Here is a 20486-nt window from a genome sequence, read left to right as displayed (position 1 = left end):
CGCACAGCGCGCACAGCGCGCACAGCACGCGCAGCGCACAGCGCGCACAGCACGCGCAGCGCGCAGCGCGCGCGGGCGCTGAGTGGGCTGCTGCTCGCGCGCACGCATGGGGCCCATCGTGGCTGCCGTGCGTGTGTGTGCAAGTGTTTGTGTTCGTGCACGTTTCCTAAAACATGCAGAGTTCGGTTAATGATTAAATTCCTAATTCTATTTGATAAATTAATTAAATTAGAGTTCTTGTAGGATTCTAGGTTTAATTAATTTGTATCTGAATAGGATTTCGATTCCCTTTCCATACCGCTATAAATATGAGGCTAGGGCTCACAATTTATAACAGAAGTTTCAAAGTATTCAAAGTGAGTTTTTGAGAGAAAAATTCAGTCACACATTTGCCTATAAAGTGCCGAAAATAATAGTACCTTAAGGGCGATTCTAGTTGGTCAATCTTAAGGCGGATCCGGACGTGCTGTGGACTATCTACGGAGGGACGACACTTGGAGTCCTAAAGACTTGTTCTTGTTCGGTTCGGGCGCAGCTAGGGAAGGCACGCAACAAAGAGTATGCATCTAATCTATGCTAAATGATTATGTGTAAATAATATGTTTTCCTGGGTTTATGGTTTTTCCGCATGATTTATGAATTGTCATATGTATCATAACCTAACAGCGCTAGCCCCCATTTAATTGAGGCAAAGCGATCTTTTGAGTATTGGCTAAGTGCCTAGGAGTGTGAGTGCTCCTTCTGGCAAGGGTACGTGCCCTTATTATTTTTCGATGTGTGCTCATTTTGGCATCTTGATGACTTGGATTCTTCCTTTGACTTAAATTTTTCTTTCGACTTGGATTGCAAGTAATTAAATTTCAATAAGGGACTTTATTTATTATTCTTGTTATTCTATAGCCTTTAATATTTTTGCAAATTGGTTGGACCGAATCATGGATTTCTTACGTATCCGCCTTAAATAGATTTAATTTGGAATCAGGTCTTGCGTAGTTCTTAGCCAGAAAATGGTTTCTTAGAATGCTGTTTTTAAACAAGTACGTTCGAGTGGACTCGTAATGTTTGAAAAAGGGTGAAATAAGTGTACCAAAATTTTGGAGCGCGCGTATTTTGCGTAGTTTATACGATCTTCTACCTCCCAAGTGTTCGTTATTCTTCCGCATGTATAAAGGAAAATATACGAATACTTTTAGGAATTGGGAGTTGAAAAGCAAGAACGGCGCCCAGGGCTGGGCGCTATTATTTTTGGCGCCCAGGTCTGGGCGTTGAAAGCGTGTTCTGGGCTGCCTTTTTGCGCTGCTCCTTTTCGTTTCGTGCCAAATATTTGCAAATCTTTTTTGTGCGCTAAATGCTTCTTTTCCTTTTTTAAATGCTTCTTTTCTTTTTTTGTGCGCTTTGCAAAGTTTTTTTTTTATTTTTTTTTATTATTCTTTAATTTTTTTTACGTTAAGCATATAACGTACTTTTCATTTGTTTTTTTTATTCGTGACTCAAGACGGCTTGAAAGATGGGTTGAATGAGTTGTATAGGTATTAGTCAAGCACAAGGATTACATCAACCAAGGCCAATGAATAGCATGGGGACGGCTCAAGGGTATATCAACAGGATGTATTCAAACAAGTTATATGGTCATTATGCTAATGGTGATGTAAGAGCAGGTTTTAGAAATAATGGGTATGACGCACGTGTCAACGGCCGTACGTGGTTTGCAGTTGATAACAAGTTCAAGAACAAGGGTCGAGGTAATGGTTTCTTGGGTTATGGCAATGAGAACATGGATGGGTTAAATGAGCTGAACAGGGGCCCCAGAGCGGAGGCGTTTAAGAACATAAGGACTGGAAAGGGTAGACATCGTAGAACTTTATGTAGTTTTTATGGCATGATTTGGATTGGTTGACTCAATTCTTTTCCATCGTCTGCTTGGGTAAATTCCGCACTTTGGGAGGTACGGGCTAACTCCATTCTTTCCCTTCGTTTACTTGGGTAAATTTTGCACTTTGGGAGGTACGGGCTAAGTACGTCATGGCTCGCTCTTTTCTCTCTCCCTTTTCTCTTTCTCTTTTTTTCCTTTTTGCTTGGGATTTCTCCCCAATATAAATCCTTCAAATTTTTTTTTATTTGGGCTAAAAGTTAGATGGTTGTGGTCTTTGAGTCATGAGGCGAGACTGAGTGAGCCTCGTTTGGTAGGCCTATAGTGGACCTTTAACTTTAGTAGGCCTAGGGTGGACCTTTAGCTTTAGTAGGCCTAGGGTGGACCTTTAAATTGTCTTACTTTGCAAGCGTATTTAGTCGTTTCTTAAAATGTGCAAATAACGTAGATTCAAAATGTTGTTTTTACTTTATTGAAATTTAACGAAAGAATTACATCGAAAATAATTTTTTTTGCTTCTTTTCAGATTCCAGTTTTCGGGATTTAATTGGAAGTTGTGATTTAGACTCGAACTTTCATTGATCTTTCTGATTATAACCGGTGTGTGAATACAAGGAGGTGGCCTAAACTCAAAATAACGACGTGGCGTAAGCCTATAATACTTGACCAAGCGACTTTCAAACTTAGGCTAATTGGACCATAACTTTCGTTGGTTGATACTTTAGACTTTAACCCTTGGGTGTTCACTTATCACGCGCCATTTTGCTTAATGTTGGCAAGGTAGTTAGTTGGGGAGATCGAATTTTCATTTTTGCAAGACTAGAATCATTAGTGCGGCTTCCCTCTTAGTGTGTATTGCTTTACCCCCATGGTAGCCTTATGGAATGCCGATTTGGGTATTTTCATGGTTCGTCATGTTGCATTCTTGGAAAATCTTTTAGTCCGTACTTTAGGAGTACTTCAAGGAGCGAGTGGCTCGAGAGGACTATGATAGTCGTGACCCAATGTAATCATAAGCCTTGAGGCCATAAAATTTTTTTGTTTGCCAATGGTATTGACACCTTAGGCTCACTTTGGGGGTTGTGCGACTATGGAGGAATGATTTTCAGAATGTGACTGTTTCCATTTTGCAAATACTTGAATTACATAATATATTCTTTTTGTTGGTGAGAGAGAGTATTGAGACCGTAGATTCTTAGCAAGGGATGACAATTACATATGGGTGCTTATTGATTTAAATGCTAGGGAGGGAGACTCAATATGTTTTAACCTTTTAACTTGCAGAACGACACCAAGCATTAGGACCGATTCTATGTATAAGACAGCTAAGACTTAGGATTTAGATTGTACTTTGGCATAGCCTAGTCTAGACTCGGATTTATTTATCTTTTATTCGAACATTATTTTTCCTTGAAAACTTTATTTGAACATTATTTTTTGAATTACTTTGCCCATGTGACATTCAGGGTCATTTAATTAGCGTGCTCGGTTTTGGTGCCGAACATTGTCGTCATAGGAGGCCTAATGACGACACAAAGAGTTGTTTATTTTATAAGTCGTTCTTAGAATCGAGTGCCTTTTTCATACGTCCTCGTAGCAAATTTGTTACGAGAAGTTTTTTTTTTGCTACGTATTTTCCTTATGCGCGGGTACCGAGGCTGCTGTGCTTGGCCAAAAGGTCAAACAGCAACTTCAGCGCCCAGCAGGGGCGTTGAAATAATTGGCGCCCAGCCAGGGGCATTGAAAATGCGTCCCTGACTGGTGCTCGTTTTCTGTTCGCGTATATTTTTTTTGTACATGCGACTTAATTTTGCGTGCTTGCCTAATAACGTCCTTTACGGGTTGTGCAGCGTTTGTGGGATTCGTTATGGGCCATCCCGAGCGTCGCTTATTTTTGTGGCGATCGTTCGGGTTTGCGGAACACGTATTTTGGTGTAACTCTTTGGTCAATTGGTTTATGAATGTTTGGGCAATTTTAAGGTCGTTGGTTTTCTAGCATTATTTGTCACACATAATTCGCTACACATAACTAACATTACATCATGAGGCAAAATAATAATATGTCATGTAGTTTATGATAGGCTTCTATGGGTAATATTTGTGTCGGCTTGGTACCGCTTCTATCGCAGATCCACCACATGCCCCGGTCGAGGTAGTGCCTTCAACAGACGAATTTCGCCCAAGAGGCCAATAATGATGTAAGCCAAGGGGGCATGCACCAAGGAGAGGGACCTAGTGGGCGAGCGATTGGGTTTGGGACGGGTGTACTACTAGCGAAAAGTGTCGAGTGGACAACATTCAAAGCGTATGCACCCCCCAGTTGGCGATGGGTATCCTTAGTCCCAACTCCCGAGATGAAACATCCCAAGGGAGCCAAGATTCGTTATGCGGTTCTGTCCGTTCACATTAATATGCTGATTTTCAGGTCGTCCCAACTTGATGGGGAAATAAACGCGGGGTAGGATCGTTTCACCCTTCGGCTATTTTGATTACCTACGAGCATGAGTATTTCCTTCACTATCCCCAGTGGAGTCGCCACTGTGACGGGGTCGAAAAAGCACGAGGCTAATGCGTGACCTCGTCCCTCGTGGGCGTGACGTTTCTTTTTGTCAAATCAAGTGTAATTAGATTTCCTGTGAGTTTACACCCAATTGACTAATAATATAGGAGTCGCCATTCAGTTTTTAACGACAATGAGAAAAACTGACAAAACCCGGTTATCGTGACATAAAGGGAGTGCAATTATGTTTGACCACGACGGCCATAGGTTCCCTTGTGATCCCTGGTGTGGGGATCGCTCAACGTACACCCGCAAGGTAGAGATTGAGAGTTCGGGGGACTGTAACTACCGAGAGGAGTACTCGCTCTTCGATAACTCCAGAGGCAGGATATCCTTACTAGCTCAGCATAAATAATTGAAGGGACATGCGTTAACTATTAAACTAATCTGAATTGATTTTAACAATATGCAACACATAATACTAGATCGATCGTGATTATCTTGTTTAGATTGATTGGTTTAGATCGATCGTGATTATCTTGTTTAAATTCTATCTCTTTTAGGATTTATGTCGGAGTGCAACACCTAATTCTGACAGGTTTCTATCTTTTATGTCTTGCCACTTTTAGCAACTACCCGTTACGGCAGTTACTATTTTTAGCGGGTTTCTATAAATAGCAGGTTTGGTTGAAATGAAAAGGGTGATTGAGATTCGTTATTTTATAGGAGATGCGTTGCCAAGTGGAGATTTATGTTCTCATCATCGAACCTTCCCTTTCGGGAATGGGTACAAAAGTAGGTGTCTACAGAACCATTCCTCAAAACATTAGTAATTATGATTGCTCGTTTGAAGATTAGTTCTCTTTGATGCTCGCTAAACGTTGCACCGTAAAAGGAGACTATAAAAGCATTTATTGGGCGTACTATGAATCAAAGTGAGTATTCATAGATTGCAAGATTGGATTGTCCTCCTATATTTGATAGGATATGGTGTTGTTGTGTAAGAAGGCCTCTCGGAGAGTTAGATACTGTGAAAATGCATGGTCGTGCTCAGAATGGTTAAGGCTTAACCTTCTGTAAAATTTTAACAATTGGACTCAGTAATCCGAGAAACACTTCTGGACCTAATAAGGATGGCTTGGATCTTACCTTATGTTCAGAAAGTAACACTAAGCGACAATGGAATGTGAATGCACACTTTTCTGAATGACAAGTTGGAGACTGAAGGAAATGTGTCCTTCACCCAATGTGTATTAGTCTAATACCAAGGTTCAGATTAATTACGAACAATTAATTCAGTGAGATCAAGTGATCAGAATAGCTGGCTGGAGCAATGCTTCCGATGAGTGAGTTTTAATCTATATTAGGCTCACAACTTATTCTTGACCGAACCAATAAGGTCACACCATTAGCATGTAACAGATCACCGGATTAAATGAATCAGAAATTCATTTAATAGCTTTTCGGGAATATAGTTCGGAAAAACATAAATATACGATATGACGTTGGATCGGAATCGTATATCGTATTGCGTATATTCGTAAGCTAGGCGAAACAAACAATCGTATCGTACGATGGTGTATCGTAAAGTACTATACGATAAATAATCGCCTTAAGGCATTGGGCGCAAATACGAGAAGGCAACATTGCCGGCCCGACGAGCCAAGCGCGTAAGGCCCATCAGTCACAGCAGCACGCCAACACACACGAGCAAGGCCCATACTAACGATGGGTGCGTGCGCGCGTAGACGGACCAGCAGCAGCGCACACATCGCGGCCCAAGGCCCAGCGCCTGTGTGGTTGTGCGTGTATGGGCTTGTGAGTAATGTTGGCCGGTCTTGGCCTTTTGCCTTGGCCGGTTGATATTATAACCGAAAGGTTATAACACTAAACCAATACTTATGTTTTTCCATAACTTTAACCTAATCAATTTTCTAACCTAAGTACAGAGAAAACCTAAAATCTCTTTGTGCCTCCGTTAGAACTTAGAAGTGTACGTTCTTCCCAAAAGAGAACAATCTTGAGTGACTTCTAACCCATCGATCTCAATACAGATTTGAACGTGTCGATGAACCAAGTAGAGGAACGACATCTGGAGTTCTTGTTCGTGTTCGTGATTTGTTGAACTAGGGAAAACACGCTACAAACGTAAGTATTGCTTAATCTGTACTTTATACATTCTTCATGGCTTTGGGGTTATTCCGCTATCATGTAATGTATTTAACTGTAAACCTCTACAGTTTTCATTCATAGAATCACATCCACAAACACATAGGTATGTACGTGCCTTGTGTAAACAAATTGCGAGGCCACTTTAATAATTCAAAAGTCGCCTACGGAGAATTCTCCACCTAAAAACAACCAATATAAATTCATATCAATTCACATTGAATTTACAACAATATTAGGGTGCTTCAAACCCTTCCTAACACATAATTAGAACCTTCCACAATATCAAAACTTAACTACTAAACCTCCAAGGATAGTGATTACTTCACTAATGACCACAAATTATCATAAACTCCAATAAACATTCCTTTTTAAATTTTCAGCAATATAAAATAGTTTAAAACTTCACCAAAACCAAATTAACATGCTTAGAATCATAAACACCATAACTTTAAGAATCTATAATCATCCTACCATGTTTTAAAACCATAAAATTCATGCTTTAAATAATTAAAACCCTTATTTCAATCTATATTATTATTAAATCTCCAAGGCAAATCATGTCACGCCGCTATGTGTCACCTTTTCTAAACATGACAAGGCGCCACATCAACAATTTCAACAATGACATGGAGGATGTGTTTTTTCTATATTGATACACAATATGTTTTTGTTAGGGTTCGAACATGGAACCAACAAGTTAAATGTAGTAGAAAACTTACCATCTTAGCTATACTATTATTTATGCTTTTAACTCTATTTAAATATATTTAAGTTGTACGTGTATTTATACTACTTTTTCACATGGTTTATGCTATTAATTTTATAATTTCACCACATAGTGATGCAAGAAAATTTAATTTTGTTACTATTATTGAAAATGGTTTTGAATAATGACTGCATTTTTAATTTGTCTATTTTCTAAATATAATAAAAACACGTTTTTCCAGTACTTAGTCAACAATTGTTTTACCATATCTAGATCATAACATATACACAAAAAATTTGTTAGATATTGGACATGATTCACAAATACTAATTCACAACCCAAAAAGGGAAGAACACTATTATAGAAAATTGATACGTACTACATAGAATACATCACATCCAAATAAAATAAACGATCTCCGAATAGTTATTAAAAGAAGGTCAAACTCGCATACGCAACACATGTAAACAATGCGTTAAAATTTCGTATATTATCCAACATTGTAATCGGGGAATCTCCCGTTGCACACACTAGTTCAATTACATAATCTGAAAATTAAATTATTAATTAAGCAAAATATATAATCTGAAAATTCATAACTTAATCATAAAAATAATAAATTTAATTCAAGAAACATAAATTAAATTATTAAAACGTAATTAAAACATTATTTAGTTTTAAGGGTTTAGGAATTAACCCAATAAATAAGAGAGAAGGGGCTGCCGATGGACAAAGGCGGCGCGTGGCGTGAAGGTGGTCGCGGTTGGTGACGCGGCTGGGCGGCGGGGTGAAGGTGGTCACACGGTTGTGTTGTGCGAGCAAACAGAAGCACAATTAAGGAGGAGAGAAAATACAAAAGAGAGAAAGAAAGAAACACGAAGGGAGAGGAGGAGAGGGAGTACCGGACGACGGAGGACGGTGGCACAGTTGCGGTGGTGTAGACACCTACTTTTGTCCCCATTCCTGAAAGGGAAGGTTCGATGATGAAAACATAAATCTCCACTTGACAACGCATCTCCTATAAAATAACGAATCTCAATTCCCCTTTTCATTTCACCCGAAACCTGCTATTTATAGAAACCTGCTATTTATGGAAACCTGCTAAAAATAGTAACTGCCGTAATGGGTAGTTGTTAAAAGTGGCAAGTCATAAAAGATAGAAACCTGTCAGAATTAGGTGTTGCACCCCAACATAAATCCTAAATGAGATAGAGATTACGAGAGAATCCTATTCCTAATATGATTCGAAAATAAGAGTCACGTATTAATTAAAATCCTAACGAGCCTAGAGTTCGTAACGGGCCCAGACGCATTCCGTCATAAGGTTAATACGCACTAAAAGACTCAATTAAGTCTCAAACACTCCGGATTTTAGGAATCTGAATCTGACTAAGAAAACAGCCCAGACCCTATTTTCAACGCCTGGTTCTGGGCGCCGAAATCTTCGGCGCCCAGGCCTGGGCGCTGGAATTACCTAGGTACGTGTTTTTTCCTAATTCTTCGTGGATTAGAGCTCTACAATTCTATCTTTCCACGAACTCTTTTCTATAAATATAGCCCAAGTTCGACGTGAAAAGAGGACAACACACAATTATTATTCTGAGTATTGACACTAAACCCCTAAGCCTAAGCCTCACGCTGCAAAAACTGATCAAGAGTTCTGTCGCAATCGATCCATAAATCGAACAGAACGTATCCTGTCCCATAACTTGAGATTCGTTAAATAAAAGGAGAAATAGCAAAGTCAAAGTGGTTAGTTTTCTGAGAACCGTGACGCACCTCTCAAGGGTGCGTTGTAATGTGTCCCTTTTCTATGATTTAATTGCTTTCCTCGCCCTTTTTATGAACTGTTAAACTAACTAAATCGGATTGTTCTATCACGCCTAATAAATATGATATTTTTGGGGAATTGGATTATCATGCTAGGTCCCTTAATACAATCTAAATCAGATAATCGCGCTCGATCTAGTACTATATGTTGCATATTGTTAAAATCAACTCAGATTAGTTTAATAGTTAACACATGTCCCTTCAATTATTTGTGCTGAGCTAGTAAGGATATCCTGCCTCTGGAGTTATCGAAGAGCGAGTACTCCTCTCGGTAGTTACAGTCCCCCGAACCCTCAATCTCTACCTTGCGTGTGTATGTTGAGAGATCCCCACACCAGGGATCACAAGGGAACCTACGGCCCTCGTGGTCAAACATAATTGCACTCCCTTTATGTCACGATAACCGGATTTTGTCAGTTTTTCTCATTGTCGTTAAAAACTGAATGGCGACTCCTATATTACTAGTCAATTGGGTGTAAACTCACAGGAAATCCAATTACACTTGATTTGACAAAAAGAAGCGTCACACCCACGAGGGACGAGGTCACGCATTAGCCTCGTGCTTTTTCGACCCCCTCACAGTGGCGACTCCACTGGGGATAGTGAAGGAAATACTCGTGCTTGTAGGTAATCAAAATAGCCGAAGGGTGAAACGATCCTACCCCGCGTTTATTTCCCCATCAAGTTGGGACGACCTGAAAATCAGCATATTAATGTGAACGGACAGAACCGCATAACGAATCTTGGCTCCCTTGGATGTTTCATCTCGGGAGTTGGGACTAAGGATACCCATCGCCAACCGGGGGGTGCATACGCTTCGAATGTTGTCCACTCGGCACTTTCGCTAGTAGTACACCCGTCCCAAACCCAATCGCTCGCCCATTAGGTCCCTCTCATTGGTGCATGCCCCCTTGGCTTACATAGTGATTGGCCTCTTGGGCGAAATTCGTCTGTTGAAGACACTACCTCGACCGGGGCATGTGTTGGATCTGCGATAGAAGCGGTACCAAGCCAGGCGCAAATAACTACCCATAGAAGTCTATCATAAACTACATGACATATTATTATTGCCTCATGATGGAATGTTAGTTATGTGTAGCGAAATATATGATTGTGTGTGACAAACTATCCTAGAAAAACCAACGACCTTAAAAATTGCCCAAACATTCATAAACCAATTTGCCAAAGAGTTATACCGAAATATGTGTTCTGCAAACCCGAACGATCGCCACAAAAATAAGCGACGCTCGGGATGGCCTGTAACGAATCCCACAAACGCTGCACAACGCGTAAAGGACGTTATTGGGCAAGCACGCAAAATCGAAGTCGCATAAACAAAAGTAGACGCAAACAGAAAACGAGAACCAGCCAGGGACGCATTTTCAACACCCCTGGCTGGGCGCCAGAATTTCTCACGCCCGACGCTGGGCGATGAAGTTGCTGCTTGGCCTTCTGGTCAGGCGCAGCAGCCTCGGTGCCCTCGAAAAAGTAAACACGTAGCAAAAAAAAACGTTCGTAAAAAAAAATCGCTGCGAGGGCGTAAGAAAAGCACTCGATTCTAAAAGAGACTCATAAAAAATAAATAACTCTTTGTGTCGTTGTTAGGCCTCCTACGACGACAATACTCGGCACCATAACCGAACCTGCCAATAATTATAAATGTCACGCGGGCAAAGATTTTCGAAAATATAAAGAGTTCAAATTGCACACATAGTAGTCCAAATATACTAGTCCGACTTAAGGGTAGTCATAAAATGTCTAAAAACCGACTCACGAAACAAACTAATGTGTCTCCTACTCCACAACAATAATGCAGGGCCCCTGAATACCTACCCGTGATAGCCATCAAGGAGCGCGATGGAAGAAGAATATCCCGAACATCTATACCTAGAGGTCGCACAAACCCAAGAGATGCATGCTCTAGGACACGACCCTCTACGTTCTCAAAGGCCACTCGCCTCAAAGAACCATGCTATGCCAAAAATGCTCCCCAACTCACATGCTTTCGGGCTATTGTTTGGGTTAGAAAAGAAAAGAGCGAGGAATGAAACAGAAATTATGGCATTAGCCCTTCAAGATGAATTGTTCGATCCTACTAAGTTGATCGCTCCATCACCCTCAAAAGATGACCAAATCCAACGAGGGTGGCGCAAGACTTTCAAATGGACTAATGCTCGTGGGATGAAGTTCAAGATATCTGCGGGAGAGGGTCCGATGTACGAAGAATTAGAGTCTGAATCCGAGTCTGATTCCGAGTCCGAACCTAGCAAAATTGTAACCCCTCCCAAAAATAGTTTAGACCCGGAAATATCTACTCCGGGAGATCTTTTTGATGTAATGCTTCATGACTTTAATAAGATAAACAAAACTTTTGAGTATATGCCGCTTAAAAACCCGAGTAATAATGCAGAATGTCTCGCCACTAATGAGCACGAAAAAGAGCCAGAAGAGGAATATACAGAATTAATAAAAGCTGTAAATGAACAAGAACTCAAAACTCCTATAATTGAGGACACAGAATCGGTAAATATTGGAACAGAAGAAAATCCTAAAATCATTAAAATTGGCCTCACCTTAACTCCCACTGAAAAGGCCGATCTAATCTCCACTTTGCGGGAATTCGAGGGTGTCTTTGCTTGGTCCTACAAAGACATGCCAGGAATAGATCGAGGAATCGCTGAGCATAAAATTCCGCTAGATCCCAAAATGACGCCATTAAAACAAAAGCTACGGCGGCTCAAACCAGAGATAGCCTTGAAAATAAAAGAAGAAGTCACTAAACAATTAGACGCCGGCTTCATAAAAGTTTCCAACTACCCAGAATGGGTGGCCAATGTTTTCCCCGTAGCTAAAAAAGATGGACGAGTGCGAATGTGCGTAGACTTTCGAGACCTCAACAAAGCCAGTCCCAAAGATGACTTCCCTCTACCTCACATTGACATACTAGTAGATAACATCGCGGAACACGCGCTTCTCTCCTTTATGGACGGGTACGCCGGATATAACCAAATACTTATGGCGGAAGAAGACATGGAAAAAACAACCTTCATTACCCCTTGGGGTACATATTGCTACACTCTAATGCCTTTTGGTTTGAAAAACGCGGGGGCCACCTATCAAAGAACAGCCACCACGTTACTCCATGACATGATACACAAAGAAATCGAGGTCTATGTAGACGACATGATCGTCAAATCTAAAGACCGGCACGGTCACCTCCCGGCACTTAGAAAGTTCTTCACCCGAATCTTGAAATATAACATGAGACTAAATCCACAAAAATGTGTGTTCGGGGTAACCTCTGGAAAATTGCTAGGATATGTTGTTAGTACGCGAGGAATCGAGATTGACCCATCCAAGATCAAAGCCATTACCGAAATGCCCCCACCGAAAACTGAAAAACAGATAAGGGGCTTCCTAGGAAAGCTGCAATACATTAGTAGGTTCATTTCCAAGCTTACTATGACTTGTGAGCCAATATTCAAAAAATTAAGAAAAGAAGAAAAAGTCTAATGGAATGAACAATGCCAAACTGCCTTCGATAAAATCAAAGAATATCTAAGCAAACCACCCGTCCTTTCCCCGCCTTTGCCTGGAATCCCTTTACGCCTATACCTAACCGTCACGGATACTGCAGCAGGAGCTATGCTCTCACAGTGTGTACATGGATCCGAGCGAGCCATTTACTACTTGAGCAAGAAGTTCATACAGTACGAGACGAGATACACAGAACATGAGAAAACCTGCCTCGCCCTCGTCTGGGCATCCAAAAAACTCAAACATTACCTATTGGCCCACACTGTTCATATAGTGTCACAACTAGACCCCTTAAAATATATGTTCGAAAAGCCCGCCCTAAATGGTCGCCTGTCCAGGTGGCTAGTCATGCTCTCAGAGTTCGACCTAAAATTCATGCTAGAAAAAACAATCAAAGGAAGAGCGGTAGCCGAGTTCCTGGCCGAGCATGCCACGAATGAGGAAACTACGGAAGCTTACCTCCTCCCTGACGAGGAACTTCTGATGATACGAGACGACTATTGGACACTATACTTCGATGGCGCGTCCAATCAGAAGGGATGCGGCGTCGGAGTTCTCCTAGTCAGTCCCGAAGGGGCCCATATACCAATTTCCGTCAAACTTGACTTCGAGGCCACAAACAACGCCGCCGAATATGAAGCCTGCATAGTTGGGCTAGAGGCCGCAGTTAGCCTCGGAGTCAAGCATCTACAAGTCTTCGAGGATTCTTCCCTAATAATCAACCACATATCCAAAAGATGGAAGGTCCGAAGCACTAGTCTCTCAAAATATCAAGCTCACTTAGACCAAATAGTCGAGCCATTCGAAAAATCGAATATACGTACTTACCAAGAGACGACAACCAATTCGCGGATGCACTAGCAAAGCTAGCTTCAATGCTCAACATCCCGAATGAATGGGACGGAATGACCCTTCGGGTCAAACGAAGGAAAGAGCCGGCTTATTGCTGTGCCATAGACTCCGAACCTGAAAACACCGAAGAAGAACCATGGTATACGGACATCCTTCGTTACAAAACAAGTGGGGAATTCCCCCCAAACACCTCCCCGCGAGCACAAAAGGCCCTACGCCTCCTCGCTTCACAATATAGCATAATTCTGGGGGAACTGTACAAATACACGCCGAATAAAATCAAGTTACTTTGCGTCCACCAAAACCAAGCTCAAAGACTAATGGAAGAATACCATAACGGCGTGTGCGGACCTCATATGAACGGAAAAATGCTATCCAGAAAAATATCCCGCTCAGGGTACTATTGGACCACTATGGAAACCGATTGCCATCACTTTGTAAAAACTTGCCCAAAATGCCAAATCTTCAGTAACCTTAACCACTTTCCTCCCTCAGAACTATACACCTTCACTTCTCCATGGCCCTTTTCCACCTGGGGTATAGATATAATCGGCAAGGTAACACCAACAGGCGTAGGGGGACACGAGTACGTTTTAGTCGCAATTGATTACTTCACTAAATGGGTAGAGGCAGTCTCCTATGCAAAATTAACGGCCAAACATGTCGCTCGATTCCTAGAAAAGAACATATTCTGTCGATACGGGGTTCCACATGAAATCATAAGTGACCAAGGTTCCCACTTTAGGGCCGAAGTCCAAGACCTGCTCGAAAAATATCATGTCAAACATCATAAATCCTCTCCCTACAGGCCGCAAATGAACGGCGCGGTAGAGGCGGCCAACAAAAATATTAAAGTCATAATCGAAAAAATGGCCGAAAATTATAAGGATTGGCCCAACAAATTACACTTCGCATTATGGGGCTATCGAACCTCAATCCGCACCTCCATTGGAGTAACACCCTACTCCTTGGTATACGGAATGGAAGCAGTTCAACCGATTGAGTTGGAAATTCCCTCCCTCCGGATCGTCCTAGAAAGCAAGTTGCCCGAGGCCGATTGGGTTCAAGCTAGGTACGAGGAGCTCGTCCTTTTAGACGAACGGAGGTTGAGAGCTTTACATCACGTGCAAGAGTATCAAAAGCGCATCGCAAGGCAATTCAACAAAAGAGTCAAACCTCGAAATATCAAAGAAGGCGATTTTGTGTTAAAAGAAGTCCGCGCACCTACTGCGGACCCTCGAGGAAAATTCCGGCCCAATTGGACCGGACCATATTTTGTAAAGACCATCCTACCTGGCGCAGCGGTCCAACTAACCGACATAGATGGAGCGGAATTCGCTAACCTCAAAAATTTAAACCAATTGAAAAAGTACTATATTTAATAAAATTCAGTCCGGAGTTAAGGCATCTAATAAAACACATTAAGACTCATAAGCAAGCATTCTGCGCATTACTCTAAGCAAACGGCTTAAAACTCGCTAAAGTAGAAAGGACGAAGGACAAATTTTCAGCGCCCAGGACTGGGCGCCTTTATTTTTAACGCCCAGGACTGGGCGCCGATATTTCCTACGCCCGAATTTGGGCGTCATTCTCTCTTGCCACCTATCCTCCCGCTTCTGCAAGTGTTCGTACTCCATTTTCGGATCATCAAAAGAACCACGAACACTTGGGGGGGGGTAGCAGATGTGTAATGAACACCCCTTTCAAATCCGTCATAAAAATCATAGCTAGAACTACGCGCGACCTGATTCTGACAAGATACGTAGGCAATCCTTATCAAGGATTCGGTCCAATAAAAATTAAAAAATACTAAAGTCATGGAGCACATCAAGACAAAATGATATTACAAAGGGCACTATACCCTAACCCATGCACGGGCAAGGCCAAATAGAATGAAAACAAAGACACAAGAATTTTCAGGAACAAGCCCAACAAAGGAGTATGGCACGAGTCGGCAAAAAACGAAAAAAATAGTAAACATGCATATGTAATACCCCAAGTAGTCGGCTAGTCTAAAAATATGTGTGCACTCTTGTACGAACTCATTTTTTTATATATGGAATTCTTTCTCTTTTCGAAATTCGTCGTTGGTTTAGAAAGCTAGTACTGCTATAATATGTTGAGGCAAAGCCCATGGAAGGCTCAAAAAATTCTTGCACCAAAAATTCGCAAAAAAATAAAATATATATACATGCGGAATACAAGAATGAATATATACAAAACAGGAGGCAAGCCTAAGACTCGTCATCGGCTTCATGTCTCCAAGCCTCGCCGGTCCATCTACTCCACTCCCCGTAGTATGAGGAGCCCCAGCCAGAATCACCACAAAAATGAGGTTGTGGCTGCAACTCGGGGCTAGGCTCTCGAGCCACCGACGCGGAACGTCGCCTACGCTCCGGCTCGGACCTCTCCCCGGAAGAACTCGCCCCCACATCGGAACGGCGATGCCGTAGGGGCGAGTGTCGTGCCCTCTCTCTCTCCTCACGACCGCGTTCCCCACCCGAGGGACCCGCGTCGTCGGCCCCGGCTCGTCCAGCCCCCGTCTGCAAAAACAAAAAGGAGGGTGAGTAACGGAAAGCCAAACAAAAGGTACAGATCAAAAGAAAAAGAGATGGCACATTACCCGAGTGGAGTGGGGGCTCCTGCAAGAAAGTGCAGATCGGGTCCGAACCAACGCGGACTTCAACCGGTTGATCGCCCCCACCATCGCGTTGGCCGTACGGGCCGGAACCTGAAACAGGAATGTTAGTACCAAAAGAAAAAAACAAAAGGTATAAGAAGAGTGCACAAATAAAAGATGCATACCGCCTGTACTCCCTCAGGGAGCGGAGCATGGAAAACCCGGTCTTCCGGGACAGTCTCCACAATCTCGGATCCACTCTCTCCGGTATACGAGATCCGAGCATCGGGAAGCACCCATCCCCCTAACGAAGGGTCAGGATACTCCTGCACAAAACACAGTAAACATAAACACATAGGCACGAGCATGAAACACTAACAAAAAAAATCAGTACAAAAAGAGAGAGCAACTCCCAACGCCAGGCTCCGGGAGACGAAGAGAATCCTGGATAAACTGATAATAGCTAACTCCCGCTATCACCAACTCCGTCGCTGGCACGCCAGTCCTCGAGTGGACCCTCCACGACTCGCCTATCGAACGAGTAGACAGCATGGTCGCAGGCGGAGGCTTAGGCACCGAAAAAACCCCGACCGTCTGCATACGTACCCGCTCTCCCAGGTACCAGACAGGGTCGCGGCGGCCAACGAACAAGACCCGCATCTGGCTCATGGCATAACTATCCCTGACCGAAGCATAAGTACCCTTAAAGGAGAGCCATGGGGTCCAAACCACCTGTTTTGTACAGACACGGTCAGATCTCGCACATAGAAAATAAAAGAAAAATGACGAAATACGAAATAGAGGATAAGATTCTGCACATGCTCAGGGTTCCCGTCCCGAATGAGATCCCACACGGTATCGGGCGGTGGACGCGCAGTCAGCTTCTTCTTCCAACCCCAACGACGACCGGCAGGGTACTCCAAAGGCCTCTGCCCCTTTCGGGGAGCCAGCCAAGGCAAGTGCTCAAAAGCCCACAGCTATAAAAGGAAAAGACAATAATACGTCAAAAAAGGGGGCCCGGTAAAAGCGAGAAAACAAAAGAAAGGCTAGGCACATACCTCGATCAAACGCGGCACTCCCGCCAATGTAATGACAAAGTGACGTCTACGCGGGTCCGAGTCGCGCACCGCCAAACTCATCTGGCCGACGAGCGTCGCATAGCCCAAATCGCCCCAGCAATAGTCACCCAGCGTAGACACGTCCTCCACCATGCCTATCCACCTCGGGTCAAAGGTGTCAGTCGGACCCGATAGAAAAGTGGAAGTAATGAAATTGAGGTAGAACAGCCGGGCCTGTCTCGAAGACGACTCCTCCACCCCATGCTCCAGGGCCCACATCAGGTCAGCAAAAGGTATCCCACGGGGCTGGTACAAAGGCAATCTCATGCCCATGCACGAGCCCAGGAGCCTGGTACCCTCAGCAACGGTCGGCGGTGGGCCATCCGACCCCAGGCGAACGGGGTTCCCTGTAAAGGTCAAGCCCGTCAAAGCCGTGTAGTCCTCGGGAGTGATCGTCATCTCACCCCAAGAAAAATGGAAAGTGTTGGTGGTATCCCACCACCACCTCATGAATGACCGCAGAAAGGACAGGGAAATGTTAAGCCGCAGTATCTCCCAGAAAGTCTCGACCGCCGGAAACAGTGAGCTCGCCCTCACCAAAGCCTGGGCGTCCGAGCTCAGGAAACCAAAAACATTCTCGCTCGTCGCTGCACCGTAGCCGCGAACCGTAGTGTCCCTCCTCGCGTGAAGGCGGGTAGTCACGTGGTGCTCTAGGTCGTAGTGCAGGTCCCGACCGTCGTAGAACTCAGGACCCACCAATAGGGGTCCCGCGCCAGTAGACTGACGCGTCATGCCACGCTCCTCGTGGCCACCGGAAGGAGGTGACGACTCGTCAGGCATGCTTATCAACGATACAACAAGGCATTATACCTTTAACAAAATTGGCACTCACACCAATCACTAAAAGAGTGCATTCCACTCATAAAATGGAGTCATACAATTTTTGTTCCCTAAAAACATGATACTAAGTTCATATTGAGCAAAAATTCCCTAAGTAAAAAAAAATTAACTCCAACAAAATCAAAATTCTTCCATAATTTGTCATTCATGAATTATGAGGAACGCAAGCAATATACCAAAAACACCTACATTGTAAGAAAACACTAGAGTCGTAGGTATACTTGGGGGCTAGTATAAACATGCCCAAATTCAACAAGAATCAACATTCTTGCGAAAATTAACATGCATAAACTAATTAACATGTTATGTAGAACATTTCCAACTATCTAATTGAAGGAAAGGGGCACAAAATCAAAAACCCCCAAATCAATTTCATGCACAAAAAAACTTGACCAAAAATACTAAAATTGACAAAAAAGCTCAAAATTACTGAAAATTACTTACATTGGGAAGATTAGGGAGTGACTTGGAGTAGAATTCGCAAAGAAAAGTGAAGAAACGAGCAAAAAATCAGTTGGAAGAGGTGAGGAGTTTGAGCGAAAATGGTGGAAATGGGAAAGGAAGGAGACGGTCCGCGTATTTAAAGACCAGTCTCCCCTTCGCATTTTCAACGCCCAGCTCTGGGCGTTAGAAATTCTCGCGCCCAGAGCTGGGCGCTGAAAGTGCTTCCTAGACAGCGAATATTCGCTGTCGGGCACGCGCAATCCCTATTTGTGTAAAATATCCGTTATCTTGATATTTCTTTCCCAAAAACGGTATTTTGCAATATCGTTAACAAAAATATACATAGTGTGGACCCACTTATAGGACACACCTAATCGGGAAATATTGCGACCCACCAACAGGTTGTAATCACAAAAGCCTTTCTACATAGGCAAAATGAAAAAGCAAGAAATTCAAAATGGGCTCGCCCACCCTCAGCGGGCGGGGGCTGCGCCACTAGCCGCGCAGATCCTCGGTTTTCGAAAAATAGAATCTTCAAAAAAAAACAAAATGAAACAGGCTCGCCATCTTTAGCCGGCGAGGTCTACGTCACAAACCGCGTAGGTCCTTATTTTCAAAAAATAAACACAAAACAAATTTCAAAATAGATTCGTCCACTTCTATCGGACGGGGTGTCCACCCTTAGCGGACAGGTTCGCCATCTTCAGCCGGCGGGGTCTACGTCACAAACCGCGTAGGTCCTTATTTTCAAATTTAAAAAACAGATTCGTCCACTTCTATCGGACGGGGTGTCCACCCTTAGCGGGCAGGCTCGCCATCTTTAGCCGGCGGGGTCTGCGTCACTAACCGCGCAGGTCCTTAGTCGCCGCAGTGATAACTTTTTCTGGTTTTCCGCTTTTCCAAAAAAGAACGATGTGAGTAGCTTTCCCTTTTTCCAAAGATTGGTTTTCCGTTTTTCCAAAAAAAGAACGATGTGCTGGATTTTCCTTCGTTTTACGTCCCACAAAAACAAGGGGGTTTTCTCATTTAGCTAACCCTGAAAATGAGAATCTTTAAAAACATTTTTTACCTCGTGATTGGGCTTGGCCAGGCCCAATTACACTTTATAGCTTTGATTTCGAAAACATTTGTAGCTACTCCCAATGACAAAGTGAGGGAGTTCCTACGCCTCTTTAGATACTTCCAATGACAAAGTGAGGGAGTATTCTATATTATCCGTTGACAAATCCCAATGACACGTGAGGGATATGTCGACACTTCAAGTGATGACCCTTAAGTCAAATGTTATCACTCGGGGGCTCGTGAGACCCTCGCAAAAACAAGTCACCATGGCTTGTGCGACGCACTCCGGCTAATACTTTGACCATCGTCTTACTCCAAGACTCAGTCAAAGTGGGGGCTACCTGTAGACACCTACTTTTGTCCCCATTCCCGAAAGGGAAGGTTCGATGATGAAAACATAAATCTCCACTTGACAACGCATCTCCTATAAAATAACGAATCTCAATTCCCCTTTTCATTTCACCCGAAACCTGCTATTTATAGAAACCTGCTATTTATGGAAACCTGCTAAAAATAGTAACTGCCGTAATGGGTAGTTGTTAAAAGTGGCAAGTCATAAAAGATAGAAACATGTCAGAATTAGGTGTTGCACTCCAAAATAAATCCTAAATGAGATAGAGATTACGAGAGAATCCTATTCCTAATATGATTCGAAAATAAGAGTCACGTATTAATTAAAATCCTAACGAGCCTAGAGTTCGTAACGGGCCCAGACGCATTCTGTCATAAGGTTAATACGCACTAAAAGACTCAATTAAGTCTCAAACACTCCGGATTTTAGGAATCCGAATCTGACTAAGAAAACAGCCCAGACCCTATTTTCAACGCCTGGTACGTGTTTTTTCCTAATTCTTCGTGGATTAGAGCTCTACAATTCTATCTTTCCACGAACTCTTTTCTATAAATATAGCCCAAGTTCGACGTGAAAAGAGGAC

This window comes from Spinacia oleracea, chromosome 1, assembly GCF_020520425.1.
Source record: "Spinacia oleracea cultivar Varoflay chromosome 1, BTI_SOV_V1, whole genome shotgun sequence".
In the NCBI taxonomy this organism is placed as follows: domain Eukaryota; kingdom Viridiplantae; phylum Streptophyta; class Magnoliopsida; order Caryophyllales; family Amaranthaceae; genus Spinacia; species Spinacia oleracea.
Note: the sequence above shows the minus strand (reverse complement) of the source record.